The sequence below is a fragment of the Pleurodeles waltl genome, chromosome 4_2, assembly GCF_031143425.1.
Source record: "Pleurodeles waltl isolate 20211129_DDA chromosome 4_2, aPleWal1.hap1.20221129, whole genome shotgun sequence".
NCBI classification, from domain to species: Eukaryota; Metazoa; Chordata; class Amphibia; order Caudata; family Salamandridae; genus Pleurodeles; species Pleurodeles waltl.
The window spans coordinates 710,963,358-710,988,641 of NC_090443.1; positions in this window are offsets into that span (position 1 = coordinate 710,963,358).

The following is a 25,284-nucleotide window of genomic DNA, read 5'->3' on the forward strand; positions in this document are numbered from 1 at the left end:
AGACACCGTGTGTGGCTAATAGGTGACTCTGGTTACCCCAACCTGTCGTGGCTACTGACCCCAGTGAGGAATCCCCGGACCAGGGCAGAGGAACGGTACAATGAGGCCCATGGGCGAACTAGGAGGATCATAGAAAGGACCTTCGGGGTCCTGAAGGCCAGGTTTAGGTGCCTGCATATGACAGGGGGATCCCTCATGTACTCACCAAAGAAGGTGTGCCAGATCATCGTGGCCTGCTGTATGCTTCACAATCTTGCATTGCGACGCCAGGTGCCTTTTCTGCAGGAGGATGGTCCAGATGGTGGTGTTGTAGCAGCTGTGGAGCCTGTGGAGAGTGAAGAGGAGGAAGACGACGGGGACGACACAGACAACAGGGAGACAGTCATACAACAATACTTTCAGTAGCACTCAGGTAAGAATCAGCCACCCCATTTTACATTTACTGAAGGCCTCATGCGTCTCCACTGTCTGTGTTTCCCCCCAGTTCCTGGTAACTGATTTGTGACTTTCCCATCCCTTTTCAGAGCTGTATGACCCACTGCCTGACATCAGCTTTGTTTGCCCATGGACTAAAGCTTTTTGAGATTGGTATGTTGTCATCACAAAGTAACTGGACATTATTGCACCGTTATGTGTAATACATTTGTTGAAAATACAAGCAGACTCCTGTTTTTTTAAGTGGAATAAGTGATTTATTTTAAGTGCTACATATGGGTACATGATTGGGAAACGGTGATGGGTGGGGGTGGAGAAATGTCCATGGCAGAGTCCAGTTCTCAGTCGCACAGGTGCATTGTCCATATGCCTGGGGAAGGATGGAGCAGGGGCAGTTCAAAGTTGGACAGGGTGACAATGTGGGACAGTGGGATGACATCAGGGGGTATCTTATGCTGGCGGGGGTCTTGCAATCCTACTCTGTCTTCTTGTGAGATCTCAGGTTCCGCTTGCGGGGTGGTTCTTCTTCTGCAGGAGGTGGGGTTTTGGTGGCCTGTCGTTGTGTGGGGGCCTCCTGTCCACTTGCGCCGGCGGAGGTGGTAGGCTGTTCCTGGCCTGGGCTAGTGACAGGGGCCCTTTGGGGTGCCACATGGTCCCGCAATGTGGTGACGATCTGGGTAAGGGCCAGGACGATGGTCCCCATTGCGGAACCGATGTTCCTCAGTTCCTCCCTGAACCCCATGTACCGTTCCTCCTGCAGTTCCTGGATCTCCTGGAACCGGGCCAGTACCGTCGCCATCGTCTCCTGGGAGCGGTGGTATGCTCCCATGATGGAGGAGAGGGCCTCTTGGAGAGTCGGTTCCCCGGGCCTGTCCCCCCCCTGTCGCACAGCAGCCCTCCCAGTTCCCCTGTGTTCCTGGGCCTCTGTCCCCTGGACGGTGTGCCCACTACCACTGCCCCCAGGTCCCTGTTGTTGTTAGGGTGGTGGGTCAACCTGGGTGCCCTGTAGTGGTGGACACACTGCTGATTGACGTGTCCTGGAGACAGAGGCATGGGCCCGCTGGGTGGGAGCTGTGCTGGTGTTCCCAGAGGGGGTTGGGTCTGGTGTAGCCTGTGGCTGTCTGTGGGGAACCGACTGTCCAGAGGTCCCCGATGGGCCGGGCTGGTCGTCTGGCTCCAGGGAGACAGAGCTGCTGTCATCGCTGGGGGCCTCTTCTGGGGGTGGGATGGGCATCTCGGGACCCTCTGTGGCGGTGTGGTGGCGTTCGGGTCCTGCAGGGGTATAAAGGTATGGTTATTGCTTCTGTGTGTGGCATTTCGTGTGATGGGTGGGTGTCCGTGTACCCAAGTGCAGGCATTTCCTTGTGGGGGCTTTTGTGAGGGTGGCTTGTGGGGGTGATGTGTGTGTGCAGTGGGCATGCTTTGGTGATGGGTGTCCATGCTTTGTGGTCGCATGCAGGGCTTGGTGTTGGGATGGGTGGGTTGTGATGGTGAGCCTTTTGCTAGGGGTTGGTGTGAGGGGGGAGGGGGTGAGGGTGGGGGTATGATTTGGCATGCAGGTGGGGTGGGGGTGGGATGCAGTAGTGAAGATTTGCCTTACCAGAGTCCATTCCTCCGCCTACTCCTGCGAGGCCCTCAGGATGCAGGATGTGCAAGACTTCCTCCTCCCACGCGGTAAATTCTGGGGGAGTAGGTGGGGGTCCGCCGCCAGTCTTCTGCACCGCAATGTTGTGCCTTGATACCATGGAACGCACCTTCCCCCGTAGGTCGTTCCATCTCTTCCTGATGTCGTCCCGATTGCGTGGATGCTGTCCCACCGCGTTGACCCTGTCCACTATCCTTTGCCATAGCTCCATCTTCCTGGCAATGGTGGTGTGCTGCACCTGTGCCCCGAAGAGCTGGGGCTCTACACGGACTATTTCCTCCACCATGACCCTGAGTTCTGCGTCACTGAACCTGGGGTGTCTTTGGGGTGCCATGGGGTGGTGTGGTTGAGGTGCGGGTGGCGTTTGTGGTGATGAGTGTGTTGCGTGTGGTGGTGTGTGGTGTTTGGTGCGTGGATTCTGTGTGGGTGATGGTGTTGTGTGCCTCTGTGTTGTGGGATTGTCTATTCTGTGCTCTCTCTCTAGCCTTCGTCAATGATTCCAGGTCGTAGGGGCATGTGGGGGATGTGGGTGTGTGTTTTATATTGTGTTGGGTGTGTGGGAGTGGTGTTAGTATGTGTATCAGGTGTGTGTATTTCAAACTGACCAATGTGGCAGAGTTTTCTATGTGTGTGTGTATTTTGACCGCAGTGGTGTGTACCGCCAATGGAATACCGCGTTTGAAAGACCGCCGCGTGGATTTGTGGGTCGGAATGGTATGGGCGTATTTCTGTTGGCGTGACGGTGGAGGTTTGGTCATCGCCATTTTTTCGCTGACCTTTGGTGTGGCGGACTTTTGTGGATGTCGGGTTTTTGGCGGTTTGCCAGTTGCGGGTCAGAATGACCGTGGCGGTTTACCGCGGCCGCGGCGGTGTTATGGCGGTCTTCTGACCGGCGGTAAGCGCCTTTTACCGCCGAGGTCAGAATGACCGCCTAAGTGAATTGCCCAGAATCGTAGGATGTGGTGCCAATGCTATGACTCAAACCTTGCTCCCCCAGCTCCGAAGTTGGCAGATCAGGCTGTTACGTCACACACACACACATACATATATATATATATATATATATATATATATATATATATATATAGGATTGATTATGTTAAAGAAGCCTCATGACAAATGAATAATGAGGAATGCTATACCAAAATAGATAAGGTTTATTTTCAAGATGTACAATCACACTATTTTGATCATTTCAAAGGATGGTTTGAGGAACAATAATTGAGTTGGGATGAGAGGCATGTTTTAATGAATGATTTTCCAATTTTGCCAACATTATCTTTACTCCCTAAAATACATGAAAATAGAGCATGTCCACCAGGGAGACCAATAATTTCCTCTAAGAATAGCTTATTTGTAAATACATCTATTTATGTGGACCATTTTCTATTTCTGTTTGTGCAAAATCTGACCTCTTATTTAAAAGATACTAAAGATTTTCTTAAGAGAATTCACATCATTGGAGGATTCATACATCATGGCTTGTTTTGATGTTGAAAGTCTTTATATAAGTGTCCGGCATAGAGATGGTTTGGCAGCATGGAGATATTTCCTACGAACTACAGGGATCAATTACTTGGCCTATACCACATGTTACTAGCAATGATTATCATCTGTTTGACTGAAAATTAATATTCTTTTGATCAGGTGTTATATAAACAAATACAAGGGACAGCAATAGGCACCTGCTTCATCACCAGTTATGCAATTTATTGGTTGGCTGGTGGGAGGAGCAGGTGCTCTGGGACCCCAAGATGACACAATGGACCGACCAGATTATTATCTGGTTACAGTACATAGATGACATTTTGTGCATTTGGAATGGTAGTGAGTCTGATCTATATGAATTCTCCAGGGACCTGAATAACAATGATCTGAACCTTAAGTTCACCATAACTCTCAGTAAGGACACTATTGCTTTCTTAGATCTCAGAGAAAGTGTACATGAAAATATACTACACACAACCCTGTTTAGGAAAGATACTGCCGGTAATTCTGTTTTATATGCCCACAATAGCCATCCTCCAAATGTGGATGGAGCATATCTTATATTGAATTTCTCTGTGCCAAGCGGAATTGCAGCTTGGAGTAGAGCTATATAATGACATGTGACTAGATGTTTTTAAGGTTTAAAGCTAGGGGATATCAGGACAAATATCTGGATGCAGCTAAGAAAAGGGCAGATCAAGTTAGTAGAGAAAATACTCTTTTTGAACAATGTAAAACAACTGAAGTAAACAGAGTCCCATACATTACATTACCAAATTTTCAGAAGGGTTATATCCCCTGAAAAGGATATTGAAAAGAAGATGGGATATCCTTACACAGGATCTGGTCCTAAAAAATCTGGTCCTAAAAAATCATAAAAAACATATCAGAGAAATGTATAATTGAAGGATATGTTAGTCCATAGTTTCCTCAAACCTAAGTTGGTTGGAACAAGTGAAAGTCTTTAAAATATGTGGCCATTGCAAAGCCTGCAAATATAGTACAAACATACAGAAGGTATTGTTGGCTTATTTCCAGAAAATGTGGAAGATTAATTAGCATTTTTCTTGAAACACCCATTATGTAGTATATACCATCATATGTCCCTTAATAAATGGTATATTGGATCCACAATTTTTCCAGTAAAGAAATGTATACTTGAGCATTGGCGTGCAATAAAGAATCATGACTTCCCATATAGTACAGTAAACATTTTTACGAATATCATTCCAGTAATTGGAAGTTAGCCAAGCACTGTGGTTTGGACACAATGCCTAAACATCCATGGGGTGGAAACAGATTGTTAGTCTTGAGGATATTAGAATCTAGGCTAATAGTGGAAGCAGGAGGCATGATCCCAGCTAGCTGCAATGAATATGGATGAGGAGCTGTCTGTTCACTTGTGATAATGGATGGGATTGAACAATGGATTTTTTGTCAAAAGAGTTGCTTTGGTGCTTCCCCTCTTTTCTCCTCTCTCGTTTTTCTTGATTAGTAGGATAATTCATTCAGGAATATGTGTCTAGTAGCAATTAGTTTATTTGCATTGATTAGTTGTTTGATTATGGAAATGGGTTTACTAATATAAAACTCTTTATTAAGAGGACTAATGGGTTTTGATTACTAAAAACAAATGTAGACATAGAAAATTGTGAACAAGGCCAATTTGGCTTCCAAGTGTACATAATTGAATGCCTGTGTGGTCTAAAATATGTAGGGAGTACCATCTGTCCCCTAAAAAAAAAAATATTGGAACACATCAGGGCAGTACAGAATAATTACATGAATTACGCCATGACAAAGCATTTGAAAAATCACAACGGGGCTGATTGGTTACACATGAAATATTATGGGATTGCAACCATTGCCAAACATGAAAGAGGGGGAGACAGAGTCCAAAAACAGAGACGTCTAGAATCAAGATACATTATTAGATTAAAAACAAAGAACCCACTTGGGATCAACATGGATGAGGAGTTACATTGTCATCTATAGAGAGAGGTAAACGGGGAAGATAGTAATTATGACGGATGAGGAGCTAAATTGTTACTTGTAGAAAGACGTATTTTAAAACATATGAAAAATAGGGAAAGATCACAATAATGATCGATGTAAGTAGACACGAATCTTTGAAAGACCATATTTTGGCATGTATACATGTGGAAATAAAGCTATAGCAGTACAAAGAATATAAAAGATCCATAAATATAGATATGATGGAGTAATTGTCTGAATAAATTATGTATGGATATGGGTATGTTGATGTAAATAGACACAATGGGGGTCATTCCGACCCCGGCGGGTGGCGGGCGCTGCCCGCCGGGCGGAAACCGCCCAAACACCGCACCGCGGTCAAATGACCGCGGCGGTGATTCGAACTTTCCCGCTGGGCCGGCGGGCGATCTCAAGAAGATCGCCCGCCGGCCCAGCGGGAAAGCCCCTGCAAAGAGGAAGCCGGCTCCAAATGGAGCCAGCGGATTTGCAGGGGTGCGACGGGTGCAGTTGCACCTGTCGCAATTTTCAGTGTCTGCAAAGCAGACACTGAAAATCATTATGGGGCCCTGTTAGGGGGCCCCTGCACTGCCCATGCCAGTGGCATGGGCAGTCGCAGGGGCCCCACGACACCCGTTCCCGCCAGCCTCTTCCTGGCGGTGTAAACCGCCAGGAACAGGCTGGCGGGAAGGGGGTCGGAATCCCCATGGCGGCGCTGCTTGAGGATTCCCTGGGCTTTACCGCCGCGGTCAGAATTGCCCATGAAGCACCGCCAGCCTGTTGGCGGTGCTTCTGCGGCCCTCTGCCCTGGCGGTTTCAAACCGCCAGGGTCAGAATGAGGGCCTATATGTTTTTGGTAGTGGTGGTATACATGAGGTTCACCTCTTTGGTGGTTGTTAAATTTCTATTTGTATTTATATTTGGATTTATAATTTGGTGTCCAACATATACTACAGATCCCAGAATGTCACATAAGGGCAAACAGGGAAAGAGAGTATAAATTGGAAAGAATGGAGTACTCTGTACCGTGATCAAAACCCTGGAGGGTTGAAACACGTTGGTGTGGGTTGTATCTGAATCAATCAGTAATAAAAGCAGAATTGTGGAGATCCTACGTTTGCCGCGTTTGACTAATAGTCAATTGGTGGAGTATAATTTACAGGGAACCGGCCCTTCCCTGGAGTGAGCACCGACTACAGAGCGTGCCTGGAGGGGGCCATTAGTGGAGGAATATATATATATATATATATACATATATATATTTATATATATACATATATATATATATATATATATATATATATATATATATATATATATATATATATGTATGTATCAAATAAAGCAATTTCCTCAATCTAGGAAAAGGAATCCGTACACCATGGCAATGCAGTCTTATTTTATTGACACATATCGGCCGTAGCATTGTTCACAAGATTCCTAGATTGAGGAAATTGCTTTATTTGAGATTATTTGGGTTTCTGGGACCCATACTGGACCGCTCAAGAATCCGCCTCGGCATTCTACCAGAACAGTGTTCGTTTGTTATATATATATTATCAAATCAGACTCTAGTCTGCCCAGTACCATTGCAGTCGCCAAATTCCTCAGAGGAATGTGGCGCATCAGAAGGAAACTGGTCAAGATTGCCTCGCTGCTATGTCCGTTGCAGTCCTACTTGCAGTTTCTAGCCCCCATATATGTATATACACACACACACTCACATATATATATATATATATATATATATATATATATATATATAGTTATATACACTAGAAGATGAAGGATCGCAAGAAAACAACAGCCAGCCAGGGCAAAGATCCGGAATCCAAAGAATACAATGAGTCATAGGAAAATGAAATATACAACAAAGAAGTGACCCAAACAGATGGTCTCACCAAAGAACAAAAATATATTTCCACTACAGCATTTTGGCTTCCGCCTTACTCAGGTAGTACAAGATGGTTTACTCAGTGGCTGCACAGCTGACACTGCTGGATTTCCAAAAAGCATCACGAGTGAAGATTCCAATTGGAATGTGTAATCAATGCAGTCCTGAGAACTCTTCAGATATGCAGTAATCAAGCAGTATTGTCAGTGAGGTTCAGTCCATTTGGATGCAGTGATTTTAAACAGTACATCCAGAAGTTTTCTCTGATGTCCAGTAGTTCTTCCTTTAAGACATGTTCCATGGGGAAAATCTTCACATCTGAGACTAAATGGTACACAGGGTTAAAAAAAATTGCTACAGGCTGGGCATGTATCTTGTTAATTATTGCTGATTTGTGGTTCCTGAATCATGTACGGAGGCCATTCACTGTTTGGCCTACATATTGTTTTTTACAGCTTTGGCGTTGGCACTGAATCACATAAATAATGCATATTGAGCGACATGTAAGATGCTGTCTAATTTCATAAGTCCTTCTTGTTTTATAAAAAACTACAAATCCCAGAATGCCACATAAAGGCTGAAATGAGATGTAGAGTATAACTAGAGCACTTAATGGATTGGATAATTACAGTGATCAAGACAGTGTAGGTCGAAACGCGTTGGTGTTTGTTTGTCTGGTATCATTTGTTCGTATTAAATGAAGATTTCGTGAAAATCCTGGGAGTGCTGCATCATTGACAGGAGTGTCAAGCTGATGTGCAAAGAAATGAAGAGAAAGGTCCTTCCCTGGCACGGGCACCGACACTAAGAAGCGCGCCTTAATTGGACCCCTTTGGGACGAATAGCTCCTGTAGATGGTATTTACAGGTGTCTTTGTTGCTGCAGATGCACAGTACACACTAAGTACACAGTACACAATAACACAATGAAAACACAACAGAAAGACAACAGAGAAAAATAGAGAATATTTATCTGAGTAAAACAAGACCAAATGACAAAAACCTAATCAGTATAAGTCAAGATATGATTTTTTAAGAAATAAACTAAAAATAGTGCTTAGAAGTCACTTGCGGTTAAAAGGTTACTTGACATTGCGAGGGATCGGTGAAAATCCAAAATTCAAGCAGACCGAGATGGAGGGTCAGCCAGTTACAGAACCCACTCAGGGTCCGTTGAAAAAGTACGTTTGATGGAGCAGAGCTTCAACATCGAGGGCACGATGTGTCAATCTTTTCAACACAGTCGGGTGACTGCGCCATCACCTCGCTCCATTGGAATACAGGCAATGAGTTATTGAGCCACTCAGAACGTCGTCTTTGATCCACGCAGGCTGTGGATTCACTGGTGTCAAACAACCTCCCCATCAAAGGGCGATGAGCCAGTTCTGACAGACACAGTGATGCCAATATGTCACATTTTGCAGAAAACAGCTGCAGAACGCATCTCTGAAGCCCATCACTGGAGGGGGCACCTCAGACAAGGGTAGGACTCACAGATGGCAGAGTCCAGCAACACCAAGATAATTGAAGAAGTATTTTGTGTCCCTGAGACTTCAGTAAACAGGAGGCATGCCAGCAAGCCCCCGGAGTCACTCTGGGTTCAAGTGAGATGGGCCCAGTCCTTGTCCTCAGCAGTTTCTTAGAACAGTCAGTCCAGGAAAAGTGGCAATCCTGACTGCACAGCAGTCTTTACTCCAGCAGCGTTCTTCCCAAGTTCAGAAGTGTACTGATTTGGTATGGTCAGAGCCCCAGTACTTATACCAAAAGGTGTCTTTGGAGTAGAGGTGATTTCAAGGTAGCTCCTTGAAGTCCTCATCCCATCCCTGGCTCCAGGCTATCAGTAGGAGGTAATCAGTGCTTTGTGTGGGGACAGGCACTTCCCTATTCATGTGTACGTGTCAGCTACCCTCCACCTATCCTGCCCAGGAAGGCCCAACAAGATACAGATGAATGCAGATGAGTGCTCACACATCTAACCTTCCTGTCTTTGTGGCTGTCTAAAGGGAATGCACAAAGTGTAGTTGTCACCTAACCCAGATGTGAATTGGAGACAGGCTGCAAGGCACACAGAGCACTAGGAGCAGAGAAATACCAACTTTCTAATCTGACTTTACCAGTAAAGAGGGTTTATCATTACCATTCCAAAGATATGAAACATGATAAAGCTACTCCTTTTTTATTAGGAATTACAGCTTAAAAGTATATCTCAGAGCTGGCCTGTGAGAAGAGTAGGCCTCACAGTAGTGAAAAATGACTTTGGGAGCCTTTCACTACCAGAACATGTAAAACTTAAGAGTACATGTCCTACTTTTTATATATATATATATAGCACCCTGCCCTGAGGATTACCTTGGGCCTATGTTAGGGGTCCCCTATATGTAAAAAAAGGGGCAGTTTAAGACTTGGGGAGAGGTTTTAAATGCAAAGATGAAGTGGCAGTGAAACTGTATACACAGGCTCTGCAATGGCACGCCTGAGACATATTAAAGGGCTACTGAAGTGGGTGACACACTCTGTGCTGCAGGCCCACCAGAAGTATTTAATTTACTCCTGGTTTTGTGTTGTGCTCTAGGGTCTAGCTACCCCTCCGTTGACTGTTGTGGCTGTGTCTTTGGCCACAGTCAATCATGACAAAGCTGCTGCGGCTAAGGCCACGCCAAAGGCTAGGGTCCTGCCTCCCCACTAAGGCCCCAACTCACTTCGCACTCTCTGACCATCGTTGCAGGGAGGTAATGGGTTTATTGGTATCCCCGGTGTCCAGCAATCAATGGCACATTATCAGATTATGACCAGGGGTGGATAATGAGACAGATGTTAGGGGATTCAGCAGATGGAGTACGGAGCCGCTCTAAGAAACGGTTATCTTTGATGGCGGTTGATCACGCCCTTGGCCATTTTGACTCTTTGCTGGTTTCATGAGACTGTTCATTACAATAAATAACTCTTTGGTTGAGTCAATCAATAAATCAGCATTTTTAAAATGCGTCAATCACCCGTAGGGTCTCAAGGTGCTGTGGGGTAGGTCCTCAAGATTCAGAACAAGAGCCAGGTCTTAAGGTCCCTCCTGATGTGAGATAGCAACGGCGACTGCCTGAGGTAGAGAGGCAAGGTGTTCTAACATTTTGCTGCAAGGTAGATGAAAGATCTCCCTGCAGGCGCGGACTTCCTTATGTGGCAAGTGACTTCTGGGAGGAGCAGAGAGTTCTGGCAGGGGAGTAAAAGGAGATCCAGTGGTTAAGGCAGCTGGGTCCAAGATTGTGGCGGGCTGTGTAAGCGTGTACAAGGAGCTTGTAGTTGATCCTCTTCTCGATGGAGATCCAGTGGGGATCACTCAGGTGTTCTGTGATGTGTTCTCAGTGGGGGATGTTCAGGATGAGTCTAGTTGAAGCGTTCTGGATTCGTTGTAACTTGCTCAGGTTCTTCTTGGTGGTTCTGGTATACAGGGCGTTGACTTTAGTCAAGTCTGCTTGTGATCAGGGAGTGTGTCACGTCCTTGCGGCAGTCGCTTGGGATCCATCTGAAGATCTTTCGGAGGAATCGGAGGGTGTGGAAACAGGTGGGGGTGACGGAGTGGACCTGTCTTGTCATGGTAAGCGCTAAGTCTAGGGTGATGCCGAGATTGCATGGTCTGTAGGTGTGGGGGGCTGCCAAGTCTGGAGGGCTACCAAGAGTCATCCAGGCTGAGGAAGAGGGTCCCAGGATGAGGAGCTCGGTCTTGTCAGAGTTTAGCTTATGGCAGTTCTTCTTCATCTAGGTGGCGACTGCTTCCTTCCAGTCTTGAAAGTTTTTCTTGGCTGTTGTGGGGTTTTCGGTCAGGGAGATGATCAGCTGGGTGTCATTGGTGTAGGAGACGATGTTCAATCTGAAGTTTCTGATGATTGGGGCGAGCGGGCCATGTAAATGTTGAACAGTGTGGGATTCAACGGGGATCCTTGGGGCACTCCACAGCTGATCTCTGTAGGTTCTAACAAGTGTGGCAGGAGTCTGACTCTCTGCTGAGTAAGGGGCATTTTCTATTTTGGAGCTGAAATAAGAGACTCTTGCTTCTCTTATTGCGTACTGGTATTTTTTCATGGCTTTTGTATAGGATGCCTTACTAAGCCCATTGTTTGTTTTCCTGCATGTCCTGTATAGCTTTCTTGCTCACTCTTTTAGTTCAGCAAGTTCAGATGAGAATCATGGGGTGCGTTCAGCAGGGTGACTTGACCCTTGCAGTTTCAGAGGGACCAGAACATCCAGGGAATTGTGATGCCAGCCCTCAAAAATTCTACATCTTTCTGCAATGTCCCACTTTAGAGGCAGAATTAGAATTAACTAGAGAGATGTCACACCTTTCTGTGTCAAATTTTGACCAGCAATGACTTTGCCTAGGGGAGAAGGGGTTGTTTAGGTTTATTCCCGGTGCTGCATAGGGAGGAGGGCACTATGTGGTGATCTGACTTGTATAATGGAATGGGGGCCCAAACGGGATAAGGGGGCCGCAATAGAGGCACTCGAGCAGGAGATCCTAAATCTTGAGGCTAAAGTAGCACACAATGAATCTAGAGAGACCAAGCACATCTCAAAAAGCAGTAGTAAAGAGATATAGCATCAGAGAATGCTAAAGCCAGACACTGTGCAACGCAACATTGAATCTATAAAGTTAGGGACAAGGCAGGGTAATTGATAGCATGGCTCGACAAGCGAGAAAGAGCGAACCGTTGGGTATCTGAGATTCGCTCAGAAGACGGGGAATACCTGAGAGACACATGACATTTTTTACGCCTTCACAGCCTACTATTCCTGTCTTTACTCCCCTGTAGGCACAGCTAACACAGAAGACTCTTACGAGCTACCAGCCAACATATGATCACTATCAAGTGAAGACACAACACTTATGGGCAGTGAACCTACCCAAGAGGAGGTAACCCAAGTGATACTGTGCTCATGTTCGGACAAAGCGATGGGCCCTAATGGCCTACCAATAGAACTCTATAAGCTCACAGCAACCACCATAGCCCCCCATCTTTTACATATGTACAGGGATAGCCGGCAACAGGGCACCCTACCCAGAGGCTAATGATTGGCCTCTATATATGTTCTCCATCAGGAGGGAAGGCCATCAGATAGTTATGCCTCATATCAACCAATATTGCTCCTGAACGCAGAAGTCAAGATCCTTGCAAAGCTTCTGGCTTTCCGGCTTATTCAAATCATCTTGGAACTAGTTCACCCTGATAAATCCAGCTTTTTGCCGGGCTGCAACATGGCCCTCAACCTATGGTGGCTTCATGGGGTGCTGGGTCGAGTTGGTAGAATCCAGGAAGATGTGGTAATGCTCTCTCTTGACGCTCACATGGCCTTCCATATGGTTGAATGGCCATATGGTTTTGTAGTACTGGAGCGCATGGTTTTGTCCTGCCTGTTGTTCAGTCATAGTAAAAGGGAGGACATCCCACATATTTCCCCTCTGGTGCTGGACCAGACAGGGCTGCCCACTCTCACCACCTCTCTTCGTCCTGATGCTTGAGCCTCTGGCAACATGGGTTCACATGGACTCCCTTATCCATGGCCTGAGATGGATCAAGCAGTGAGAAGATAGAATATCCCTACTTGATATCCTGTTATACATCGCAGACCAGCTGCTTTCCATTCATAGAATATTACATATCTTCACTACCTTTGGCAGTTATTCGGGGTACACATAGTCCAAATCCATCATACATGTCCTGTATGGTCGAACTCCCGACCTTGGTGTGGAGTGTGAGGCCCACATAGTGAAAGATGGGTTCAGACACCTTGGCATATTTATCACCACCGACCCTGACGTTTTCCGTTCCAAGAACCTCCAGGCCCCCTTGGCAATATTTAAGAGTGACATCCAACACCGGAGATCATTACACCTCTCCTTGCCCAGGAGAGCAGCACCTTTATGTGCTACATAACACGCCATTTCCTGTTCCTACATTCCTACACCTTACTTTAAGGCAGTAGGGGGAGAAGTCAGGATATTGTTGTGGGATGGGGGACCAGCGCGAATAGCTTTAACCAAATTAAGACGGGGTTGGTACCATGGGGGATAGCCCTGTCAGCCATTCAGAAATACTACTGGGTGGCGTATCTGTCAGTCATAACCCAATGTGTTCACCACCCTGAGGATGGGCCAGTATTCTGTATGGACTGCCTTTTTCTGCACTCAGCAGGATATTTAAGAGCCCTTTATATCAAGATGAGACACATGACCCTCCAAGGACCCACAACACTCACGGTCTAGATCTGGCATGTCACTCAAAAAGTTGGGTTGGGGGGATAGGATTACTCAGACCACACCATTATGGGATTCAGAGAAAATGGGCACTCTGGGGATTATGTCAGGCTTTAACAGATAGGATCCCGTAGGCCTTTGTAGGGTAGGGGACCTCTGGGCCCAAGGTGGGGTGATCTCATTCTCAGAACTTCAGAGGGACTACGAAGAGGTGACCTCAGAGACCTTTTGATATCTCCAGATTCACCACACTCTCCAGGCTGTGATTCTCCGGGGGACTGATCTCGCTGAATCGTTGCATCTTGAAGATAGAGTGCTAGACGAACACATGACCGCAAAGCAATATCCCTTACATACAAGAAGTTGAATAACAACTCAGCAGACACACTTCAGTGCCTGTGGGAACACAGGAATAGCTACTTGGGAGGCCTAGCAGATGGTGATTGGTCAGAGGCTTTGGCCTCCCCCAGGAAGGTGGCCATCAGGGCAGGGTTCCAGTTGGTACAGCTTAAAGTTCTCCCTAGATCCTACCTCTCTTGCAACATGATGGTCAAAATGGACAGGATCTCTGATTTGAGTTGTCGTAGGCAGTGTGGTCAGAAGGGAACTATTTCCATATAATTTGTGGTTGCCCGGTGATCTGGGCCTTCTGGAAATTAGTGGTGGCATGCATCAATTACATATACAGCAGTAACATGCCAATCTCTGCAAAGTAGTGTCTTCTCAATGTGTGGGATGCAACAGACTTAAATCGAATGGACCAAATCTGGATGACATTGGGCATGGTGACTGCTAAACACAATATTGCACGTTGGGGGCTACGTCAGCACCACTCCTGAAGGACTGAAAAAGAGACATGGATTGGTGCATGGTAGCTGAGAAAGCAGTTTATGAAAGACAGGACCACTCCAGAAAATGGGAGAGGTTTTGTGGTAAGTGGAATGTCTATACAGGAAGTCCCTGTTCCATACCAACAACAGCCTTCTTAAAAATCCGACTTGCTTGGGCTAGAATGCAACCCTGACTAAAATGGGAAATAAATACCCTGCCCTTCACCCAGGGCAGGCTATTGGCTGCAGACTTCAAACTGTACTGTCTTTGACCAAAAGCCCACTTTGCCCACTTCTGCCACTTCCCACGCCTTTACACGTGGCAGATGTTGCTAACCCCCTTCAGTTGAACACTGCACTGTGTTCTTGCCCTACTAGAAAAGTTGGCTGTGTGGCAATGGGATGGTCTAAGCCGGAGATCCAAATTGGAGGTTTTGCATTACCCTTCACCGTCTCTGCTTGAAAACCCAGCTGTTCTCCATTCGATCAATCCAAGGCGCATTCCTAACTAATCAAGCTTCAACTCACCACATTGGGGGACATTTTCCCAGATGGCACGTTCCTTATGCTTGAGGAGGTAAAGACACATGCAGAACATACCCTACTAGGTATATTCCTCTACTTATGACTTTGAGCGGCATGTAAAGCAGCATTCATACAATTCCCTGTGCTGATTCTGGCCTTTGCCTCCCATGAGAGGCTACAGTAAAGTCCCACACCCAAGAAATTAGACACTAGGCTATATGGAGAAATGCAAGAGTGCTCACTGATCTGCAGCCCTGATGCAAGGCAAAAATAGGAGACTGACATCACCCTACCACTTACAGATGCACAGTGGGCATTCTGCTGCCAACTAATTGGGGAGCTCTAACTCCGACTGATCATTACAGATCTCTCCACAAAATATATCAAACCCCGGCCTCACTAAAAAGCATGGGCTCATGAGCACACACTAACTTCAACAGGTTTAGAGCAGATGATGCAAACTTTATACATTGTGCTTCTTACTGCCCACTAATCCAACAATACTAGGTTGCTAAACTAGCGGCACTCACACACATGATTGGTGCCACACCACAACCAGCTGAAGTTGCCCTACTAGTTTATGTAAAGATTTCTCCTCACCTAACAGCAAGTTTCTAGCACTGGTCCTCCTGCTGGCTAAGAGGAAGGCGGTGATGTGCTGGGGTAGGGGCCTCCCTTTGAAGGCCACAAACTGCCTCTGCGATATGGCTATAGTAAGGAGCAGCTTGAGACTTACTGGGACTATATGCTGCCTTGTTTCCAGCCCAAGGATATATGGGTTCAACCTCCGATGTACCTGCAAAACTTTGGCATACCCACTGATGGGGATGACAGTGAGCTGAACATAACATAACATGTACTGATCCTCCTGGTTGATATCCAAGAACAGACCAAGTGAAGCCACAAGGATGGCTCGTTCATCCTCAGCCCCTTTTGATTGAGTGGGATGGGTGAGAAATGCTAGAGGTGCTTGTTTAGTGAGCTCTCAATAACTCGCACCATGACTCCCCTGATGTTCCGCATCCTGTATCCGGAGTTGGATGGGCGCTTGAAGGCATCACAGGAGCCACAAGGGGGTGAGTACAGATTCTGAATCATGACTTTGCGCGTGTTAAGAGGTACCTGGGTGGGAGATGTGGGCCTATGGGTGTCCCTAGACCAGGGCGAAGATGGTAGGGTAGGTCCCTTGTTGGGCAGGCTCTGAAGCACTCCAACCCCAATAGTGCTAGTGGGCATCTACTACTGGGCAGGGTCCTGTGGGTTTCAGGGGTGCAGCTAATGGTGGTAGGCATTGTACCCCATGGGCTTGTGACTATCTTAGTAACTGGTAGTGCCTGGCCTAGTGCGTAGGGCTGCTCCCTGTGTGTTGTGTTCGCCAACGGTAATGGTGTTGCTGGCATTGACAAAGTGTATCCTCTGTCTCTCCCCCCCTTTTGTTTTGTCATCCTGTCCTTGTGTGCATCAGCATCATCTGGCGGAGGAGCAGAAGCACCGGTGACGGAGGAAGTTGCATCCCACATGGGCCTGGAGGCCAAATCCATGAGGGTAAGGGCACCAGTGGGATGGAGGGCGAGGGGAGCACCATGATGGGGACAGGAGAGGAGACCACAGACAGCAACTCCTCCTCCGATGGAAACTCCCTGGCGGTGGCAGACACCTCTGTGCTCACCCCAACAACAGGTACAGCCGTCACCCCCACTACCAGCACTGCCATCCCAGCAGTCCCTCAGCATGTTTCCCATGCCCGCTCACCCAGGAGGGTGGGCATCTCCTTCGCCCCAGGCACCTCAGGCCCTGCCCCAGTCAGCCCTGCTGCCCTCAGTGAGGAGGCTATTGACCTCCTGAGATCCCTCACTGTTGGGCAGTCAACCATTCTGAATGCCATACAGGGTGTGGAGCGGCATTTGCAACAAACAAATGCATACCTGGAGGGCATTCACTCTGGCGTGGAGGCCCAACAGAGAGCATTTCAGGCTCTGGCCTCCACACTGATGGCAGCCCTTGTCCCTGTCTCTAGCCTCCCCCCTCCAACTTCCTCTAACTGTCTCAATCCCCTCAACCCCAGCCTATCCCAACACACCTTCAGACCGGCATTCACCCAAATCAACACACAGAAGTGGCTCAGGCAAACACAAGCACCACACATCATCCCACAGGCACTCATACAAACACCGTCCCCATGCAGACACATCAACATCCACTGCCTCCACTGTGTCCCCCTCCTCCTCCTCGTCCACCTCCATAGCAGTAGCATCTCCGCTCACACCTGCATGCGCTACATCCTCATCCACTACCTCCATCACCAGCACGCCCATCACTACTCACCCCTCACTGGCAGTCACCACCCCCACATCCATGCACACGTCCCCTGTGTCCTCTCCCAGTGTGTCTGTGACCCCCTCCTCTCAAAGTACACAAATCCACCCACCCAACAGCCATCCCCCTCACAACAGCATCCCATGCACCTTCACCCAAACTCAGCAGACAGACACCTCCTACAACCACTCCCTCTTCCTCCACTCCCAAACGCTCTCCCTCTTCCCACCCCAGTGTGTCTAAAAAGCTTTTCCTGGCAACATTGACCTCTCCCCTACCCCTCCCCCCGTCTTTCCCCCCGGGGCAGGGTGTCCAGAACCCAGGCCAACACCTCAGCCACCATGTCGGCATCCGCTGTGGTACCTGCAACCCACAGAGGCTCAAAGGGGGCAACCGTCAGCCCAGCCAGTGTGCCACCAACCCCTGCAAAGGACAAAACCATTCTGCCACCTGCCAAGGTGAAGAAGGGGACAGCATGCAGCAAGGGCAGGGAGCACGAACCACTCAGCAAGGCCTCCTCCAAAACTCCAGCTGCCAGAGCCAAGGTCACAACAGCATCTTGCAAGGTGAGGAAGGGGCAGAAAACATCAGTCAAGGCACTTCAGCCATAGGAGGCTGCAGGTGAAGGCCTGGTGCCCACCAGCACAACCGCCATCCCCGCCACCTGCACCGTGGGCAGCAGCGCCGCCTGAAGCACCGCTGCAAGCACTGTCACATGCACCGCAACCTGCACCGCCGCTAGCACCACTACTGTCAGCAGAAGCATCCCCAGTGGGCAGCCGTGCAAGGCTGCAGGAAAAGGGCTGGAGCCTCCCTCCACCACTGCCAGCACGGCACCTGCACCATGGCCAGCACTGCCAGCAGCCCCGCCGTAAGCACCACCACCTATACTGCTGACAGTAGGACCACTACCAGCACCAGCAGTCCCAGTGGGCAGCTGTCCGAGGCTGCAGGAGACGGGCTGGAGCCTCCCACCACCACTGGCAGCACTCCTACCAGCACCAGCACTACCACTAGTTTGCAGCCTTAGCCGCTGCAGGGTGGAGTCTAGCCCTGCCTCCATGGACTATCATGCAACCTGGTCCCTGCAAATCTCGTGCCTCAGACACCAAGGTGACGGAATGTGAACTGCCACACCCCAAGTGCTGCATCACTGGGCACAAGGCCCCCTCCAGAACAAGTGGAGATATGCATCCACTCACCCCCTTTTTGGCAGGATGAAGCACACTGGGCACAAAGCCCCCTCCAGAACCAGTGGAAGAAGGCATCCACTCGCCCTATCCTTGGCAGGATGAAGCACACTGGGCACAAGGCCCCCTCCAGAACCAGTGGAGATATGCATCCACTCACCCTATCCTTGGCAGGATGAAGCACACTGGGCACAAAGCCCCCTCCAGAACCAGTGGAAGAAGGCATCCACTCACTCTACCCTTGGCAGGATGAAGCACACTGGGCACAAAGCCCCCTCCAGAACCAGTGTAGATATGCATCCACTCACCCTATCCTTGACAGGATGAAGCACACTGGGCACAAGGCCCCCTCCAGGACCAGTGGAGATATGCATCCACTAACCCACCCGGAGAAGCCATCCAATAGAGAGACTGTGGCTTTGCACTCCCAGGACCAAGCAGTGGGCAACCCACCCACTTGAGAGACTGTGGCTTTGCAATCCCCAGGACCAAGCAGTGGGCAAAGCACCCACTTGAGAGACTGTGGCATTGCACTCCCCAGGACCAAGCAGTGGGCAAACCACCCACTTGAGAGACTGTGGCCTTGCACTCCCTAGGACATCGCTGTGGGCATGGAGCCCCCTCGAGGAGCAGTGGCGTTATTCCATATTACGGCTGAGGTGCCCCCCATTCCCCGGCCCTCTGAGGTGCCTGTGTGTTTTTGACCTGATGCCTCTGCAGTGTTGTCTCCGTATTGAGGCAGGAGTCAAGTGTGGGTTTGGCCCTTGATTTTAAGCCCAGTGGCCCACGGACATTTGGAAGGGATAATGTACGGCCTTATGTACATATTGTATATTTTTGTAAATACAGTTTTTCTATTCACTACTTATACCTGCCTATTTCTAATATATCACTGATTTAACTCAATTCCTTTTGTCCTTGCATTCTTCCAGGGAGTTACGGGGTGTAAATGTAATGTTTTTGTATGTGTTTGTGTGTATGGTGTTGTGGGTGAGGGTGGGGGTGGGGGTGTTGCGTGTGTGTGTCACTCTCTTTTTCCTCCCCACCTCCCTGTGTACAAGGTGCAGTACTCACTGTGGCCGTCGCCACCGCCTTTCGTATACCTGGTAGATGATAGACCAGCATGGGCAGGACCTGTAACTCGGGCTCCATGGCGTCCTGGTTCTTCGTTGAGTGTCGAGAAGTGAGTGGTTTCCCTTCAGTGTTCTGTTTCTGCTGTGCTTTTGATGGCGATGGCCCCGGAAAAGATGGCGGATTGGCGGGTTGTGATGGGGTGGGCGGTACATTGTCTTCCGCCTGTCTGTTGGCGGTTACAGCTGCGGTGTATGTTGCTACCGCCGTGGCGGTCTGAGTGTTAAAGTGGCTGTCTGCGTTGGGGGTTTCCGCCGTGGTTGTGATCCCATTTTTTTTACCGCGGGCCTGTTGGTGGTATTACCGCCGCTTTAACACTGACCGCCACAGTTGTAATGAGGGCCTAAGCACTGTTCAAGACTAGATAAATTCACATTACTTAAAACTGAACCCTTCCAAAACTGAATTCCTCATCAAACTCTCCATTGTTGATACAATCCTGGGTGGACACACCATTGTTGACTGTGCCAAATCCTTAGAAATCATCCTAGAAAAATAGCGTAACTTACGGTTACAAATCAGCACCATAGCCAGAAAGGCACCCTATCAATTGGTCTTCTCAGGAGAGTTCACTGTTATATTCCTGAAAACTCTTGTGCAATAACTGGTTCTATCCAGAACCGATTACTGTAGTTCTCTGTTGTTGGTCTCCCCAACACTTTTCTCACCCTTTTTAGATCAGTCCTACACCTGGCAGCACGCTTGGTCTATGGAGCCAAAAATACCAAACATATTTGAGCAATACAAGTCATACTTCTATAGCGGCCCCCTGAAGCCAGGTCTATATATTAGACAATGTGCAGCACTCATAAAGCCCAAACATACATCCACTCTACATTACATGGCTGACAAACTCAAGCTCTCCAGGGCACTTAACTATTGTGGAATGCTGAGAAGCACTGCTGCTACAGCCATCAACATTAAAAAAGGAGTGACTTATGGCAAACTATTACTCAGCTACTTCTTACCTCCAGATTTGTGCACCACCACTTCAATCGCTGTCTTTAATTTTAAACTGGAAGCACTTCTCTTTTAAAGACATATTAGCAAATTCCTCCTCACCAGTATCAATCAACAATGTGTACCTTTAAGAATTATTACTGTACGACACTTTCATTAGTCTCTGTTGCGCACTGGACACCAGTCAATATCCTATTATGTAAAGTCTAGGATTGCTGTAATACAATACTCCATGCTCATTGGCTAATGTAACTTTGTCACCTATGTAATGATTAATTTTCATACTATGTAATATTTCTTTTCTGTTGTAAAGCACTTTGGTACATTTGGGTAATATCCTTGCTACACAAAACTGCATAAATAAATACATTCTGAAAAACACCCCTGTGACAGGATTCTGTTTGGGGTATTCAAGGAAGACATACACAACTGTTTTAACAATCTCTATTAGAGTTTTATTTTCCGTATTGGATATATAAGTCAGTAGTCTTATCCATTCCTGTCTTTTATTTTCTTTCTTTTAAGCGGTCGTCTCTGATGTCCTTTTCGTTTCTTTTCCCTTCCCTTAGGTCTGTTGTCCCTTCTCACGTCCCCTCCGACGTTGCGGGACCATGCAAAAGGAAAAAGAACTGGGAAAAACAGGTGTCTCCTATCTCCTTCTTTCCTCGTAGATACACATAAAGTGCTGGGAAGGGAGGTACGGGTGAGTAAGGTGATAGAGCGATCCGTAGTAACAATTTACCTGTGTTCGGACGCTCTTTAGGCCGATGAATCTTTTGACTAAGTGGGAACTCTCTGTACTCTTAATCGATCAGTCGCATCAGGTCAATAATCAATAACGTACATAAGCAATACCTTGATCAACATAACACTTAATGATTAATCCAGAATACATTTCGGCGAACCCTGACCTTTCAGTCAGGAATAACCACACCAGTTTATTGCAAAGTTAGTGAATTTATTTCCCTATATTAACAAAGCTAGCACAATATAAATGTGTCTCAACACCAAATGATAAACATAAATGAACATTAATAGCTGTCCATAACGTCGGAACAAGTGTAATCTATGTAGCATTTGAATCACAAGGCATTCGATAATAGCAATGCAAAGCACTAATACGATAATCTGTAATGGGCTAATTGCGTACATTTAGTCAGCATAACAAGATTTCAAATTGCATCGTGCAACATATGGAATCCTCATCTAACCTCAAATTAGCATCGGCATGTGGGACTTCATGCAAAAACAATTTAGCAACATTAATTTAGAAAAACTCCTAGCTAGGGCTCTTATCAAAATCAGCAGTTGGTTACCTAAAAGAAACACAATGCAATTTTACAATTCCCTTTCATATTTACCAATTACGATCAGCATACAAGGAGATCTTCGTCTCACAGGTACCGTTTCTCGAGCAGCATGGGACGGGACAAAAGGGGCAGGGGTGAACGGGGCAATTGCCTCACGGCGGCAAGTTAAGACTACTGCTTCATGCAAAGGGACAAATCAAAGTTAAAGTCTCTAGGGCAAGAATCATTAAAGTCTCTTTCTCTCGACTAGAGAAAGCATCAAAGTCTCTCAAAATGGCGTCGCAGCAAAATGGGCCATAATAGCTACGAAGTCTGCAAAATGGCGGGTATCAAGCTGGTAATGGCTACTTTCTTCTCGTGCACCTGGGTTTTATAGCCAACAGTTCGAATCCAGTAGGGTCTCCATTGGAGGGTTCATAGGTTAGCTTCAAATTGTCCAATCAAAAACGACAGTTCTCAAGCTTTTACTTAAGCATACATTATCCTTGGAGATGGGTACGCAAATCGCAACATTGTCTACCAATTAGCTCACTTTCAGAGCCTCCATTGTCCGCACCTGCAAGTCGACCTTGAATTAAAGAGAAAATATGCCAGTCTGGCACGAAACTTTAAGATAAGCATGTGAACAGTTTCTGTGGAAAAGTACAGCTTCAAGCAGAAATACACGTTTAATAGCACATTGGAAAAATACGAACATCTAAACCGTGAGACCAGGCCACTAGGCCAAAGCCTCCTCTAAAGTAATGCTAAGCTAAAGCATTTCAAACAGGCAAATCGTAGCACACGTTTATGATTATGTCAGATTAGTGCAATTCTAATATACAACGTTATATATAAAGCACGCGTATAATGTTGGCAAACTACTCTGAGGGCACATTTTATCCCCGTACAATCTTTATTAGTTCGGTTAATGTCACACATGATTATTTCACACTACGTTTATGCGTTAATAAATCAAAACCTTCATTTTCTGCTTCATCAAAGGTGAGTAGTGATTACGGGTGGAATTTATTATTGGTGTGGTACAGTGCACCCCGTGGCGCGTATGCGCATCATATTCTCACACAATGTAATAATATTGCCGTGTACACCCAGACGAATAGGGATTTATTCCCTCTTTTATCTGGGTCCGTTTTGGTTTGCCTGAGTGCCATTCCCGCCTCCCCGGTCCCGCCAGTGCCCTGTGGGGTTCTGGAAACGTGCACGCACCTGAATGAGCCATGTCCCTCCTGGGACGTGGCTGGAGTTCTCGTCCTGTCCCGCGTCTCTGTCACATTCTCTCATCTCTTTTGGCTCCCCGGTGCCACTCGGCTCCGCCTCTGGCCTTAATCCTCCGGTGTCCTTCTCCTGATGCTTCTCGCTGGCGTGCTCCTCACTGGCATTCTCCTCCTCGCGCTAGATATCCGGGTCATGGGTGGAAGTCCAGCCCTCTCTTCTTCCATTTGAACCCCCGGGGTACCGCAACAGCGGCCCGTTCTCTTATTTTGTAACTGGGTTACTGCAACCCCATTACAACCCCTTTCCCCTGTAACCCCAAACGTATGCGGTTTCCTTAGGCCTGGTCCTTGTAACTACCCACTCATTAAGCCTCCATCTTTCTCCCTGGCCTTGACTATTTTTTGTTCTTGGTTTTCTCCCTCTGTGCTATAAAGCTACCAGTCAGGTGTGTGCAACTTCCAATGGTACTCAAAAGGAGAGTTAGCAGATGGTAACCTGGATGGCATCCATAGAGAGAACATGCTCAAAAGTGAGTTAACATGCTAGTCACGTTGTTAGACCTGACAGCCTTAGGGTGGTCTTCCCCAAACTTTTTTCTGCCTCCCTCAATTTTTCTGATCTTGTTTTAGGACTCTGCACACTTTACCACTGCTGACCGGTGCTAAAGTGCTTGTGGTCTCTCCCCTAAACATAGTAACACTGGCTCATACCCAATATTTTACTAAACGGGTGTGGAGTACTTTTTGTGGTGTTTTCACTGTGTTACTGTATGAGTTACTGCACAAATACTTTTTCACATTGGCTTCTAGGTTAAACCTGCCTACTCTGTGCAAAGCTACCCGAGGGTGAGCACAGGATGATTTGGGTTTTGTTGTTACTTACCTTGACTAGGATTGTGGTCCCTACTTGGACAGGGTGAATACCTCTGCCAACTAGAGGCCCAGTGTCTAACAGACATTGTTAGACCTGACAGCCTTAGGTTGGTTGTAAGGGTTTGGCAGAATTTCTCAGGAATTAGTAGTACTCTAGTTAGGGATTGCACTTTCTGTATTTATTTTTCTCAAGGTATCTCAACATAAACATCAGATGAAGATTAATGCTTGTTTTCTTCTTTCTTCTAGGTTCTAAGGAGGAGGCCCATTTGCTGTTCCCTTGAGAGAAGCGAAGTAAGAACTAATGAGTATTTGGTTCTCCTTCTTAGTTTAATACCATTACCAGAAACACCACAAGGGTGCACTGAAAGTTCAAAGGGGTGGATGGGAGTAAAAGAAAAGTTTGCTTTCCTTTTAGGTCTGGGAGGAAAAAGAAAAATATAAAGCAATGTATATGTGCCGCAACAGGGTAGCGAGGCTTATTCTCAGCCCTTCCCCAATATGCAGGACAGAGTACCCCCTTCCACCTCGTGACTTTTTTATCTTTTTAGATGGATAGCCGCAAGCACCTTTCCCAGTCCCTGCACCTGGCCACACACCTGACGGAGCCACACTCCTCCTGAAGTGAGGTGGAAAGATGCAGCTTCACAGCAAATGACCTCCTGAGTCGTCTCCTGGTCTGCTTCGGATTGCTTCTATTCCATCATCTCCTGATCTGGGTCACAGCAAAGGGGGAAGTTCCCACCCTGTTCTTCAGCTGTAGTTGGCCCCCGAAGATGTTGGAGCATCTCTTCCTCTTCCGGTCACTCGACACTGTTCTATCCTGGCTCCGACTCCGGTTGCCAAGGCGAAGACGCCATCTCCAAATTTGGCCCCTTTTTTCTTCCTGAAACCAGGTTCAGCACTCTGAAGTTATCCTATAGCTGCTCCTCCTCTTCAGAGTGTAAACTTCGCTTACAGGGATGGTATTCATCCTACAGGGGAGAAGAGGAACATATTGAGATCTTGTTCTCCCGGCGATTGAGCAGTCGCTGACACATCTCCTCCCCAGGATTTTCCAGATTGTGGAAAAGACGATAACGTGAGAGAAAGTTGGCATTACCCTGCTCCTTGCCTTTCTCGTGAAGAACCTCAAAAAAGGTTGTATTGCCAGAAAACAAAGAAATATTCTATTGTCCTGTCCTTTGTTCCTATATAGCCAGGTTCAGGGAACATGGTCCATATAGAGAAAAAAA